This window comes from Dermacentor albipictus, chromosome 9, assembly GCF_038994185.2.
Source record: "Dermacentor albipictus isolate Rhodes 1998 colony chromosome 9, USDA_Dalb.pri_finalv2, whole genome shotgun sequence".
NCBI classification, from domain to species: domain Eukaryota; kingdom Metazoa; phylum Arthropoda; class Arachnida; order Ixodida; family Ixodidae; genus Dermacentor; species Dermacentor albipictus.
The window spans coordinates 101912695-101926548 of NC_091829.1; the positions used below are offsets into that span (position 1 = coordinate 101912695).

Genomic DNA, 13854 nt, shown 5'->3' on the forward strand with positions numbered 1-13854 from the left:
TATTTCCCTTCCCTCGGCAGCCATTCAGCGTCAAGACCTTTGGTTATCGACCTACGCGGCAGCTATGTAACCGCTATGTGACAAATCTACGATAATGTCCCATCTTGGGATACTGCCAAATTACGTAGGAGTCCCGTTTCAGATGATCTTGTCCTGAAACATCAGAGCTACGCTATTTGTCCTTACAGTGTATTATTTGGTCTTTTGAGAACACTACACACTAGCGCCTGAGGCACAAGTAATACCCGGCCAGTTGAAGCCTCTGTACAGTTTTATGCGAAGCATATTACGAGAGCTCAACCCAGCTCCTCAGGCGCGGCGGTGTCGCTTTCAATACCACGTGACACCATGACGTCACGACAGAGGAGAAACGGGGCTCCAACTCGCGCAGTCGCTCGCGGCGTCGCGGTGGTATATAAGCAGCTGCGCTTGCCTCTGCTAGACACTCACGAGGTGAGATGCCTCCTGGAGACAGAGCTGCTCGTTGGAATGAGAAGCGAAGGTTGCAGCGTGCTACAGAGACTGTTTCTAGGTGGCTTTGCTACGGCGCAGCGACTACGCCCCCCGCTTCGGACGCAGTGAGCGTCGAGGAACGCAGCGTTCGGCGCGACAACGAAATGTGCGCCTGAGGAAGCGCCGCACGCCTGAGCCGACGCCGACGACACCGGCTTTTCTGCGACACGAGCTCCTTAACGCTGTCGCGTTAAATAAAGGCTAGTATGCTTCGCATCCTGGGCTTAACCTTAGCTAAGCCACAGTCAGTTTTTTTTATGCATTGAGGAAGGATGCCGCTACGTTTAGCGCTGCTGTTTAGTCCCAGTTTCATGTTGGTGTTTTTGTGATATATATATATATATATATATATATATATATATATATATAGTGTTACGTAGGAAGACGCCAACGAAAAGCTATATACAAGTATATTTACAACGCAATGCGCCGCACTTGGCCAAGAGGCAACAGCCCGCGCTAGCTTCTAATCGTCGTCGTCGTCTTCACACTTCTGGCCTTTCGTGATCGCACATATTGTGCCGTAGCACTACCCCCCGTGGCAAGAGCGCCGTCCCGGAGCGACTCATCTCCGGACGCGGAAGCAGTGTAGGGGGCCTTGAGCCTACTGACGTGCACCACATCACTAGATGCCAGAGTAGAGGACGAGGTCGAACGCAAAGGAGCAATTTCTTACGTGCGTCACCTGGCGCAGCACGCGGTAGGGCCCTGTGTTTTGCGAAAGGGCCTTCTCTGAAAGTCCGACGCGACGAGAGGGCGACCACAGGAGCTTGAGCGCACCAGGCGAAAACTGTACGTCATGGTGGCGGGCGTCATACTGACGCTGCTGAGTGGATTGCGAAGCCGTCAGTCGAGTACGGGCAAGTTGGCATGCATGGTCGGCGAGGGCGATGAAGTCGCCCGCATACTCGCTTGTTGAGATCGCAGCAGGAGGAAGTGCGGTGTCTAGGGGCATGGTCGGTTCGCGACCGTAAAATAGATAAAATGGAGAAAATCCGGCAGTGTCGTGCCGGGAATAATTGTACGCAAATGTTACGTAAGGAAGGCCAATGTCCCAGTCGTGGTGGTCCTTGGAAACGTAATTGGACAGCATATCTCTAAGAGTAGGTTTAACCGCTCTGTCACGTCATTGGTTTGAGGATGGGATGAGGTAGTCAGCTTGTGTTGAATGGAGCAGGAACGCACAATGTCGGCGATAACTTTCGAAAGGAAGTTACGACCACGGTCAATAAGCAGCTGTCGCGGGGTGCCATGAATTAAGGTAATGTGACGCAAGAGAAAGTCCGCGACGTTAGTGCCGCAACTGGTAGGAAGAGCTCACGTGACAGTATATCGGGCAGCGCAATCAGTTGCGACGGCTACCCATTTGTTCCAAGATAATGACGTGGGAAAGGGACCCAGGAGGTCTAATCCAACGCAAAAGAACGGTTCCACAAGAATGGTGATCGGCTGTAGATGACCGGCAGGTAGCACCTGTGGTGTTTTCCGACGCTGGCAGGGATCACAGGCAGCCACATAGCGTCGGACGGAGCGAGCGAGACGAGGCCAATAGAAGCGGCGGCGGACGCAGTCGTACGTGCGTGTTACCCCAAGATGTCCTGCAATGGGCGCGTCATGCATCTCAAAGAGTCGTAGAGTCTGTCGCAGATGTTTGTCGTAGATGTCTGTCGTAGAGTCTGTCGTAGATGTTTTGGCACGACAAGAAAACGGTCAGAGCTGTCAGGGAGGAAGTTCCTTTGGTACTGAATGCCGCCCTGGAGGACATATCGGCGAACGGATGCGTCGGTAGGTGTAGAGCGCAGACACTCGATAAGTACTCGCAGTAATAGATCTTGGTACTGCTCATCGGCTATGTGAGCGAAGGCACACACAGATAAAATGCCGTTGGCGGTACTACTGTCGGCGTCGTGAGGCTGGTCTACCGGGTAGTGAGACAGCCAGACAGCGTCATTGTGAAGTCGGCCAGATTTGTAGGTGACAGAGTACGAATATTCTTGGAGGCGTAAGGCCAAGCAACCAAGTCTTCCTGCAGGATCTTTCAGTGAGCGTAACCAGCAAAGCGCGTGATGGTCTTTGAGAAACGAAAAAGGTCGGCCATATAAGTATGGGCGGAACTTCGCAACCGTCCAAACTAGGCCCAGACACTCTTGCTCAGTGCTGGAATAGTTGCGCTCCGCGGGCGAGAGGAGCCTGCTGGCGTAAGCGATAACAAGCTCGTGGCCACGCTGGTGTTGTACCAGTACTGCGCGAATTCCATGAGCGCTGGCATCAGTACGGACTTCGGTAGACGTAGAAGGATCGAAATGGGCCAGAACGGGAGGCATTGTGAGAAGGTCGATTAGAAGCGAGAATGCAGAGGCCTCGTAATCACACCCCTGGAAAGGGGCGTCTTTTTTCAAAAGCTTGGTTAGTGGTCGTGCTATGGCCGCGAAATTTTTCACGAAACGGCGGAAGTACGAGCAAAAGCCGATGAAGCTGAGCACATCCTTCACGCACTTTGGAACAGGGAAGTGCGTAACAACATGGATCTTGCCTGGGTCTGGTTGTACTCCGTTAGCGACAACGAGATGTCCAAAGACGGAAATCTGGCGACGGCCAAATTGGCACTTCGATGTGTTGAGTTGCAGACCGACTCGACGAATAACGTCCACGACTGCTGAGAGGCGCTGGAGGTGCTTAGCGAACGTTGGGGAGAATACTATAACGTCGTTAAAATAGCACAGGCACGTAGACCATTTGAAACCGTGAAGAAGCGAGTTCCTCAGGCGTTCAAGAGGGACAGGAGCGTTGCACAGACAGAACGACATCACTTTGAATTGATAAAGACCGTTGGGTGTTGCAAAGGGAGTCTTCTCGTGGTCAAGGTCGTCCGCGCAATCTGCCAGTAGCCGGAGCGCACGTCAATAGAGGAGAAATAGCGAGCGCCCTGGAGGCAGTCAAGGGCGTCATCAATCCGAGGTAGGGGATACACGTCCTGTTGGTAACCCTGTTAAGGTGTCGATAATTCACGCAAGAGAGCCATGATCCATCCTTCTTTTTTGCCAGTACAATAGGTGACGCCCTTGGACTATATGATGGCTCAATAATGTTCATGGCAAGCATTTTGTGAGCTTCGGCGTGAACAACTTGACGCTTAGCCTGTGATACTCGGTACGGGCGGCGATGAATAGGACGGGCATCGCCGGTATTATTGCGATGTTTAACAGCTGTAGTTTGGGCCTAAGGACGATCGTTAAAGTCAAAAATATCGTGGTAGCAAAACAGAACGCGGTAGAGCTCACAAGCGTGCTTGGACGGCATGTCGGGCGCAATCATTTTCTGTAAGTCGGCGATGGGACAAGTTGCCGACTGCGATGGTAGAGGAGCATCGGATGAAGTGTCGTCTACTGCAATGGATGCTAGTGAGTGATCCTCGAATGAGTAGAGCAGGGCCAGAGACATCCCACGTGGCAGCACTTGTGTCGTGACGCCGATATTGACCACTGGCAGGCAGACGCAATTCGCCGTAATAGATCAAACTGTATGAGGCACTGTGATCCCGTGTGTAAGGAAGACGTCTTGCATAGGAGCCGCGATGTAGTGACCATCGGGGGCTGGTGGGGATGACACGAAGTCAACTTAAGTCAGTGCCGAAGGTGGCAAGTGAATGAAGTCGACGGAACTGAGGTGACTGGGGTGTGGTTCAGCGGGATCCAGAACAGGCAGGTCAAGGCGGAGGGTACTGGTGGAACAATCGATGAGAGCAGGATGTGCGGAGAGGAAGTCTAAGCCGAGCATGATGTCGTGGGAACAGTGGGCGATGACTGAATAGCACGATAGTGGAGTGGTCGTCGAAGAAGACGCGGGCGGCATACATACTAATTACAGGGGCTGTTCAGCCATCGGTGACACGGAAAACAGGCGTCGTGGCGGGCGTGATTATTTTCCTCAGCCAGTTACGAAGGTGAGCGCTCATCACCAACAAATGCGCGCCAATCTCTGTGAGAGCAGATACAGAAACAGCGTCGACTTGCACGTCAAGAAGGTTCAGATGAGTGGGCAACGTCAGTGGAGGATTTGGCGGCGTAGGGAGCAATGCAGCGTCACCTCGAGGCGCTGCATCGTCTAGTTTTCCGGCTGGGAGCGGCGTCCGAAGGGAGTCGGCGAACAGGAGCGACGGGGTTGGGGGGAGCGAGATTGTCGTCGTTGGGGCGAAGGCGAGGTAGAATAGGGGCGGAACGGCGCAGGAGAATCTGTGGCGGCATTATCGGAGTGACCGACATAGGGACGAGATGGGCCACCTGGGCCGTGAGAGTAGCCAGTATAAGCAGACCGGTTCGGGGAACTCAGCGACTGCGACAGTGCCGAGAAATGTGCCGGTTCGATGGCAGTGAAAACAAATGGGTATGCCGTAGGCAGTCCGCCATTCAGACGGGTTGCGGAAACGTGGTGGGTAAGAAGATGCCGGACGGGGCGGAATCGGATAAGCCGGGTGGGTATCAGGGCGTGGGGCCGAGCAGATGGTGTGAAGACCCATGTTTGCGAACTCCTGGCGGACAACTGCTTGGATCATGGAAACCGTGACTGCAGGTGCGTCGGAGGGGCTGGAGTAGAAGGCAGCCGGATAGAAGTCGTCGATCTCACGCCGGACGATTCTGGTAACATCGCCAGTGTAGCTGGGACCAGGAGCGTCGGCACGAGAAGATGTCGCTGGGGTGTTCGGCAGACGGGCAAACTGCTGGTTGATACGTCGGCTTTTGACGAGTTCCAGGCGGCGACACTCTTCTATAACTGCATCCACCATCCCCACGTTGTTGAAAAAGGGCAAGTTGAAAGCGTCATCGACAATGCCTTTGAGGATGTCGGAAAGCCTTATCTGACTCAGTCATGTGTGGGTCAACATTGCGGCACAGAGCCAAGACGTCCTGAATGTACGTGACGTAGGGCTCTGTTGACGTCTGCACACGGCCAGAAAGCCCCTTCTGCGCTGCAAGTTGGTGACCGTAGGGGTTACCAAACAAGTCTCTGAGCTTTTGCTTAAGCGAATTCCGACTGGTCCGCTCATCTTCGTTCGTCCGAAACCAAACTCGAGTTGTGCCACCACGGTAAGAGACTACGTTGGCGAGCATGATAGTAGGGTCCCACCGATTATTGCGGCTGACATGGTCGTACAGACTGATCCAGTCTTTGACCTCTTCCCCATCTTTGCCCGAGAATACGCCAGGTTCACGGGGAGCGCGGAGAGTGATGTAGGTCGTCGAAGTGGCAGCAGGTGTCGGAGCCGGCGCAGTCGAGTTTTCGTCGCCGGGAGCCATGAAGGAAGGCTCTACGTACCGTCCCCTGCGAAGCTCCGTGACGAGGCACAGGGAACGTCCACCTTGACCAGATATGCTACGTAGGAAGACGCCAACGAAATGTTATATACAAGTATATTTACAAGGCAATACGCCGCACTTAGCCAAGCGGCAACAGCCCGCGCTAGCCTCTAATCGTCATCGTCATGTTCACCCTGCTCGCCTCTTTGTCATCGCAAATACTGTACTGTAGCAATATAATATATATATATATATATATATATATATATATATATATATATATATATATATATATATATATATATATATATATATATATATATATATATATATATAAGGGTTCAACACTTGGCGCGTGCTTCGCTCTAAATTGCGCCTGAGCGATCGCATAACGTCTTCGCAAAGCAAGGAAGGCGTGACTGCAGACTCTTCGTTATCGCGCCATATTCACACTTCTGCGTCCGGCGTGCTGCATGCCACCATAACCCCGACGACGCATTCACGCTGGGGAATCCGGCGTCCACAACGACGCGAAACCCAGTTCGGGTACGACCACATGCGCCTAAGCGCCCCTTTCAGCACTTAACTCGCATCAACGCGAACTGAGCGTTGATTCGGGACGCAGCACGAAGGTCAATTCGCTCACTGCTCCTGCCGCGCTTCCCCACTCCATCAGTTTCACAGTGAGCTTCCGTGCTCATTGAGTGAGATGTGTTCACGTTTGCTTGTGCGCGCGCGGCACTAGGCTTGTTACTTTAGTTAGTATGCCAATGTTTACATGTTTGTACTGCCGATAAAACTGTGGTCCCTACTTCCCATAGCTAGCTGTCTACTAATTACCTATCGCAATCTATGCTTCGCCTTTCCGGTGAAACTGCTACTTTTTTCGAATGTTCCCATCGAAGACGTATTGGATGCATAATTATCATCAACTAGTGTTTTGCCTAGCGAGATGTAGTCGCACTTCGATCGCACAACCATATTCAATGTCACTGCTCATTGGCTTGAAAACGCATTTCAGCTTCGCCTTCGGGGCGATGTGAATTAAGCTTGGTTGGTGTTTGAAAGAGGAAGTGTAAAAATTTTGAGCGCACCTGACGCCAGGGACAGAAATTGACAATCACCGCAACTGCTTTTCTAGGTGGCCGCTGCGTGCCAGAAACTAAGGCATCATGTAAGGCCAAACTGATAACTGCCTGTAAATTTAAATTCCAGCCCGATTAACGAACATAAAAAATCACTTTAAGCTTCATTTTATTTTAATGGCTATTCGCGCTTCCAGCTGCTTGATTATCCATGCCCTTCAGCCGCCGAAACGCTGTCCAGACGTTGGGAAGGCGCTGTTTAAGCTGCATCGTCATGAGCCTCAAGAACTGGAAACTCGCAGTGCCCTGATCGTCAGGCACAGACGATCCCAATTTTCTTGCTCACAATGCCTTCCAGATTCGCTGCCTCTGCGTGCAGTTTCTTTGACTTCATATTTACGAAGTCTAGCGATAATAGATAAGTCCTCTAAATAAATATTCTTAAAAAATTCAGGGCCCCCACACGACGGTTTCTCAAGTGCGATCCTATAGCGGAGAAAATGACTTCATGTGCATATTATTTCACATACGTTCTGCAACTACCACGATAGCAAAGGTGGAGAAGAATGGCTAAACTTTATGCCTGCCGATTACCTCACTTGAAATAAATAATGAACGATCGCTAGGAAATGAGCCAAACTGAAAGTCAAAAGTAGCCAGAAAGTAGCAGCGAGCAAACCCGTTCTTTCTGCCACAAGGCAGTCTCCTAAAGTAGCAATCTGCAGCAATGTAGCAACTTTCTCCAGGATAGTCCGCGGCGCTCGTAAGTTGGTGAATACTCCACAGATGGAGATAGTAGTAAAGTGTCACCAAGGAGGAAGCATAAATTCACGCAGAAACTCCTCTGCAAGTTGTCTAATTATGCAGAAGTATTGCACACTTCCTCATCTCCACGTATACAGGTGTTATTAGCCATGCCATCAAACTTGATTCGACCATTGTAAACCGTTATAATCCCTTATATATTGTGGTCAACCTTACTGGATAGGACTACACCCGCGTCCTCTTAGCCTTTATCGCTTGTTATCAACCTTATCTCACTCAATCCTAGTTTTCGTCCTCCTATCTGTCTTTATCAACCCCGTCAGACAGGATCCTACCCTTACAAGCCTTTATCGGTCCTTATCGACTTTATCGGACGTGATCCAATTCGTAAAACCCTTATCAGTACTACTTATCAACTTTATCTGCATCAGTCCTACCATCCTAAACCTTTACCGATATTTAGCGCCTTATACACCCATGTCAGACCATTATTGATCGTCAAAAGATCTATATAACCCCCCCCCCCCCCCCCGTCACTTCTTGTCTTCGTTATCAACTGATTTAGAGCTTATCTATCTGTCTTGCGCAACGTGAAGCGCGTGAGCCCTCAGAAATTGTTAACATTACGGTCTGTGAAGGAACGCCCCGACGAAAGGCCGCTCCCGCTACCACCGATACGCGTCAGGAATTAGGCATGTTTGACATTCAATTTTGGCAACACCGCAAATGCCTGCTGTCTACAATGCCCCAAGTCAGCTCTAGATATAATCCTATAGTTGGCCTTTATTCCAGGGTCACCAAACTTTTCAAGAAAGCTTCGCAGGCGCGCAGCCTGCGCGTGCGGGAGACCCCTCAAGGTAGACAAGGGGAAGGATGAGAATGGAAAGGAAATCGAGTAGCTCGACAGAAACTGTAATGTAGGCGCTAACGAAAATTAAGGGTGTAGAAGGTGAGTTTCTGAAATTCATCAAAAAGCTAGAAAACGAGCTCAACATGGCGCGAGACGCACCGAAGGCAGTACAAGAAAGACTTCGAACACTCGACGAAAAACTGAGCAGGGCCGACATCAGGAACGGAAATGGCAGGGACGATGGAACGCCGTCTCCCGGCGTAACGGAACGGGAGTGCGAACAATACGCGTGGAATGCGCGGAACGTACGGTGGCAGCAGCTAGAGAGGGCCTCACCTACCTTGAAGCGACCACAAAAGAACAAGAGGAACGAACGGTGTCCGTGCCCCGTGTCCACCTGAGTCATAAGAAAAAGATGGCAAAGGAATGCAAGGGGCCTCTGCAGCAGGAAGGAGTGAAAATGTGATAACACCCGGTGACTCAAACCTAACTAGGTGCCCAGAGGCAAGTGTGGAGACGGTGAAATGAGACAGTGAAGAATCGGTACGGATACTTCACTTTCCAGGGCGGACAATGGCTTTGTCATTGAGCGAGCAAAACAAAAGCTCGCAGAAATGCACACAGACGCAACCTTGTAATAGTAGCGGCTGGGTTAAATGTCGTCCGAAACAGAAAATGGACAGGACTGGCCCAGTGCTTGGCGAAGGAAGCAGACGACTTGAGCTGTTGTTCCCTTAGGTGCAGATTGTGATGTGTACGGAGCTACGTGACCGTAACACACACACACAGCGACTGCGGTCACTTATGAGGCGATATTGAGAGTGAGCCAAAAGAAAGATTTCGAGGTCGTGAAAGCCAACAGGGAAGTGAGAAGGTATGATGGTTTTCAACGAGACGGAATCAACTTCAATCACAGGCCTGAGCAAGTAGCGGGCTGGCCACTTGCTGGTCGCGCAATTGCTTTTTTTGAGGGTCCCACGGGCGTTCAGGACGCCAGGACAAGAAGTAACGAAGAAGGTTCCCTAGGGTAACCTCAGACTAGCATGACCGTAAATAATAGAAAAAGGAGGAAAAAAAGAAAGAAGAAAGCTCGCCGTGCTATAGGACACGTAAACATGCAAGGCGGGAGAAGAAAGAAAATGCGATTAGAGATTCAGGAGCAGTTATATAGACAACAAATATCTGTGCATGCGGTAGCCAAAGTGCGTATGAGAGACTAAGAAAGGCCATTATTCCTTGAGAATTATATTTCAAGAAGGTTCGAAAGAACTAAATTGGAAAAAAACGAATGGGGTGTCCGAATGGCCATAATTTGGGAGCCAAAGGGAAAAAAGTAAATTCAAGCTGTCTAGAGCATATTAGGTTGTAAGCACAAACATTGGCACGAAAGCTACGATGGACGTAACCTAATTGTGGAGGGGAAAAATCGCAAGGAGATGAACTAAGGGTTAGCTGCAACTCCTAAATGCCTAACGACGAAGCAACACAGGCAGTCACCACATAAATATCATTTTATAATAGGGGATAAGCAGCTGGTGAAGAGAGCAAAGACGGAAGTGGAAATTTTAACGTTAAACAAGTAACCAATATAGTGACAAGAGTCGAGAAAGAACGTGGAAAATGGCCAACCAGAGTCGAAAAATAGTGAAATGCTAACTGTAATGACGACAGAAATACCGAAAGAGAAGCAACAGGCTTGTTGGAAAGGAAAAATGAAGGTCAGAAGCTTGTAGAACCGTGAGATACGAGAAGCGATTGATGAATGACAGAATGAACAACGAGAGCACAGGCAGGCAAAAGGCGCTGTTACCGCTGGATGACGTGGACAAAAATGGGAAATATACTGGGAGGTAAAAGATCCATGGTTCAAATACTGGTTCAAGCAAAGGCACAAAGCTAAAGTGAACGGTGGTTGTCAGAAATGCGTGAGGAAAAGGCCGCCCCTAGAATATTTCAGAACCCCATAAACTTACTAGGCGCAAATTCTGGAACGCTACAACATACCCTAGGCGAAGGCGGAAAGCAACTGGAAGGGTTGCTGAATTAAATTACACCCTAAACACAGCAGGCGATTCATCCCATAGCAGGCACGCCCCCAGGGGGGGGGGGCCCCGGGGGGGGGCCCGGGCTCCCCCCCTGAAATCCAGTGGCATACCCCCCCCCCCTCCCCACCCACGCCACCACTCCTCACACATTCCTAAAGCGCCGCCAGATCAATGTTGAGACTTGGCAGCTATTCATCAGTCAGCATTATGCTGCCTTTTTCACTCCTTTTAGATGGCGGTAGTTATCGGCATCTCTTGTAATGTGAAGGACAGTCTTCTCATAGATTCCGCACCCGCGCGATTAGCTCGAGATGCGTTCAGTTGTCACGATCTATTCAACCATCACGCGCATAGCTGTTGCTTTGGTTAGTTCAACCTTTTTTGTTTAGGCTGATGCTGGGACCAGGAGAAGGATGCGGCTGTTGCTCAGCTGTTCTGTACTCTCATGGAACGGGTTGCGGCCGGCGAAAACGCCAGTTGCGTTTAACTTTTCCCTTTGCTTCATTATTTCCTTGGGTTACGGCTCGCCGCGGAGCTGGCAGATGCCCGGAACCACATACAAGTGATATGGGTTAGATAAGGTGGGAAATAAAATGATGTGAAAGAGCGTCCATCATGAAACCCTGCAATAACCCTTAAACCCATAAGCAAGATGACTGTCGCACGTTACCTCGTCTGTTTTTCCCTAATTGTATAGCGCTTTTCGTGCAAAATTGGCAACTGGAAACAAAAATCGCAAGAAGTTCAGAAATTAGGCAATCTACTAAGGGAGAGAGCCAAGGCAACAACCAAACTGCAAGCTTAGAAACAGTAGTGAAAAAGATACAGAAACCCTCCTATAACTAGCGATGAGGTCAGAAGGGCCCTGCAAGACATGAAACTATGAAGAGCGGGAGGACAAGGTGGAGTAACAGTCGATTTAATCAAAGATGGAGGCGACACAATGCTTGGAAAACTGGCGGCTCTTTATACGAAGTGTCTATCGACTGCAAGGGTCCCAGAAAACTGGAAGAATGCAGACATTATACTGTATAAATCCACAAAAAAAGGAGACGTTAAAGAATTAAAGAGTGATAGGACCATTAGCTTGCTCCCAGTATTATATAAAATATTTACCAAAATAAGCTCCAATAGAATAAAGGCAACACTCGATTTTGTCAACCAAGGGAACAGGCTGGCTTCAGGAAGAGATACCTTACAATGGAACACATCCATGTCATCAATCAGGTTATCGCGAAATCTGCAGAGTACAATAAGCCTCTTTATGTGGCTTATATAGATTACGAAAATGTATTTCATTCAGTAGAGGTACCAGCAGTCATAGAGGCACTACGTAATCAAGGAGTACAGAACACTTAAGTAAAAAGCTTGGAAAATATTGCTACATGCGTGTGGTATTTGTTTATTTGAACGAGGCACGTGGGCGCCATCACTCCAGAAAAGAGGAGGAAGAACGAACTGAGCTCGCGCTGTGAATCTGACCGGTCAGCACTGCAACCATTGTTGTAAATATAATCTGTAAATAGTTTGTCGTCTTACTGACTCGTCCTTCGCGTAAAAATTATCTACAGAGGTTCTACAGCTACCTTAAATCTACACAAGAAAAGCAGGGAGATACCTATAGAGAAAGGGGTCAGAGAGGGAGAGACAATTTCTTCAAAGCTATTCACTGCGTGCTTAGAAGAATTCAAGCTATTAAACTGGGAAGGCTTAGGAGTAAAGATCGACGGCAAATATCTCAGCAACCTTCGGTTTGCCAATGACATTGTTCTATTCAACAACAATGCAGACGAGTTACAACAAATGATTGGAAACCTTAACAGAGAGAGTGTAAGAGTTGGGTTGAAGATTAATATATAGAAGACAAAGATAAAGATAAATAGATCGGCAAAGGAACAAGAGTTCAAGATCGCCAGTCGGCCTCTAGAGTTTGTGAAGGAATACGTTTACCTAGGTCAATTAATCTACAGGGAAGAGTGATCATGAGAAGGAAATTCACAGAAAAATAAAAATGGGTTGGATCGCATACGGCAGACATTGCCAGCTCCTGACTGGAAGCTTACCATTATTATTGAAAAGTAAGGTGTGCAATCAGTGCATTTTGCCAGTGCTGACATATGGGGCAGAGACTTGAAAGCAAGTTAAGGACCGCGCAAAAAGCGATCGAACGAAGATTGCTAGGCATAACGTCAAGGGAGAGAAAGAGAGTGGTTTGGATCAGAGAGCGAACGGGTATAGACAATATTCTCATTGACATCAAGAGGAAAAAATGTAGGAGAGGCCTTCGTCCTGCAGTAGACCTAAAACAGGATGATGATGATGATGATGATGATGATGAAGGTCGTGCCCCCCCCCCCCCCCGGAAAAGATATCCTGGGTACGTGCCTGTTCCAAAGTAACCACAAGGTGACTTTAAGAAAGCAGAGCAGGAATGAGAATCAAAGGGAAAAGGAGCTCGTGCTGAAGAACTTAAACTGGGCGGAAGTCGAATAGAAAAGGCAAGGCTCCGCTAAGCTGAATGACGACATGGTACGGCAATTTTACGGCCGGCTGGTCTCCCAAAGAACTCTGTCGATTTCTCTTTGCGTTGGTTCCAGCTGGTTAGCTCCTGTTCGTGGTTTTCGTACCCCACCTTGGCCGTTCCTCTTAGGTAGAACAACAGGTTAGCTAGGATAAGCTTAGGGTTCCATCTGTTGATTCCACTCACGCGTTCGTATATAGCCACCGCTCTTCAACGTTGGCGCCATCGGTCCCACAGAAAGTTCCACGATCCTTGAGTTGCACAACGACAACCGAAGATGACAGCGAAGTAGCTGGCGACAGTGATGTTGGCGGCGGCAACGACGTTGATCCCGCAGGCTCACCGCCATTCATGGTGCGGACGGTGATTCGAAGTCCACTGCGGATCTCCTCCTCCAGCCGTGGTGCCCCACACCTCTCACCAATATGTTACGGGGATCTTGCGAGCATATAAAAACAATATTTACAATATATATACAGGATGAGTCACAATAGATAAGATGGCTGACCACCAACAACAGGCAGCAGCCAGCGTCTCCGATCTTCTTTCTCTCTTCTCTCATCCTTCCGTAAGAATGTTGCTGGCGTGGCACTCTTCCGCCCTGACACAGCGAGCGCGTCCTATTGCCGCACCTCCTGGCTCAAGATTCTCCAGTTGCTTTCGGCCCTTCCTAGTGTGGTGGAGGTGCAGGCTAACAAGCGCCTGGACATCGTAGCCGTGTATGCGGATTATTCCGGGAGCATGCAAAACCTGCTTGTTACTACGGAGCTGCCAGGAAATG

At 49.5% G+C, this 13854-nt stretch overlaps 1 protein-coding gene across 5 annotated transcripts in view; it reads right to left on the reverse strand.

Moving 5' to 3' along the window:
* Positions 1 to 13854, reverse strand: part of LOC139049593 (phospholipid-transporting ATPase ABCA3-like) — a 333665-nt gene that overhangs the window by 25347 nt on the left and 294464 nt on the right. The gene's annotated exons all lie outside the window — the stretch shown is intronic.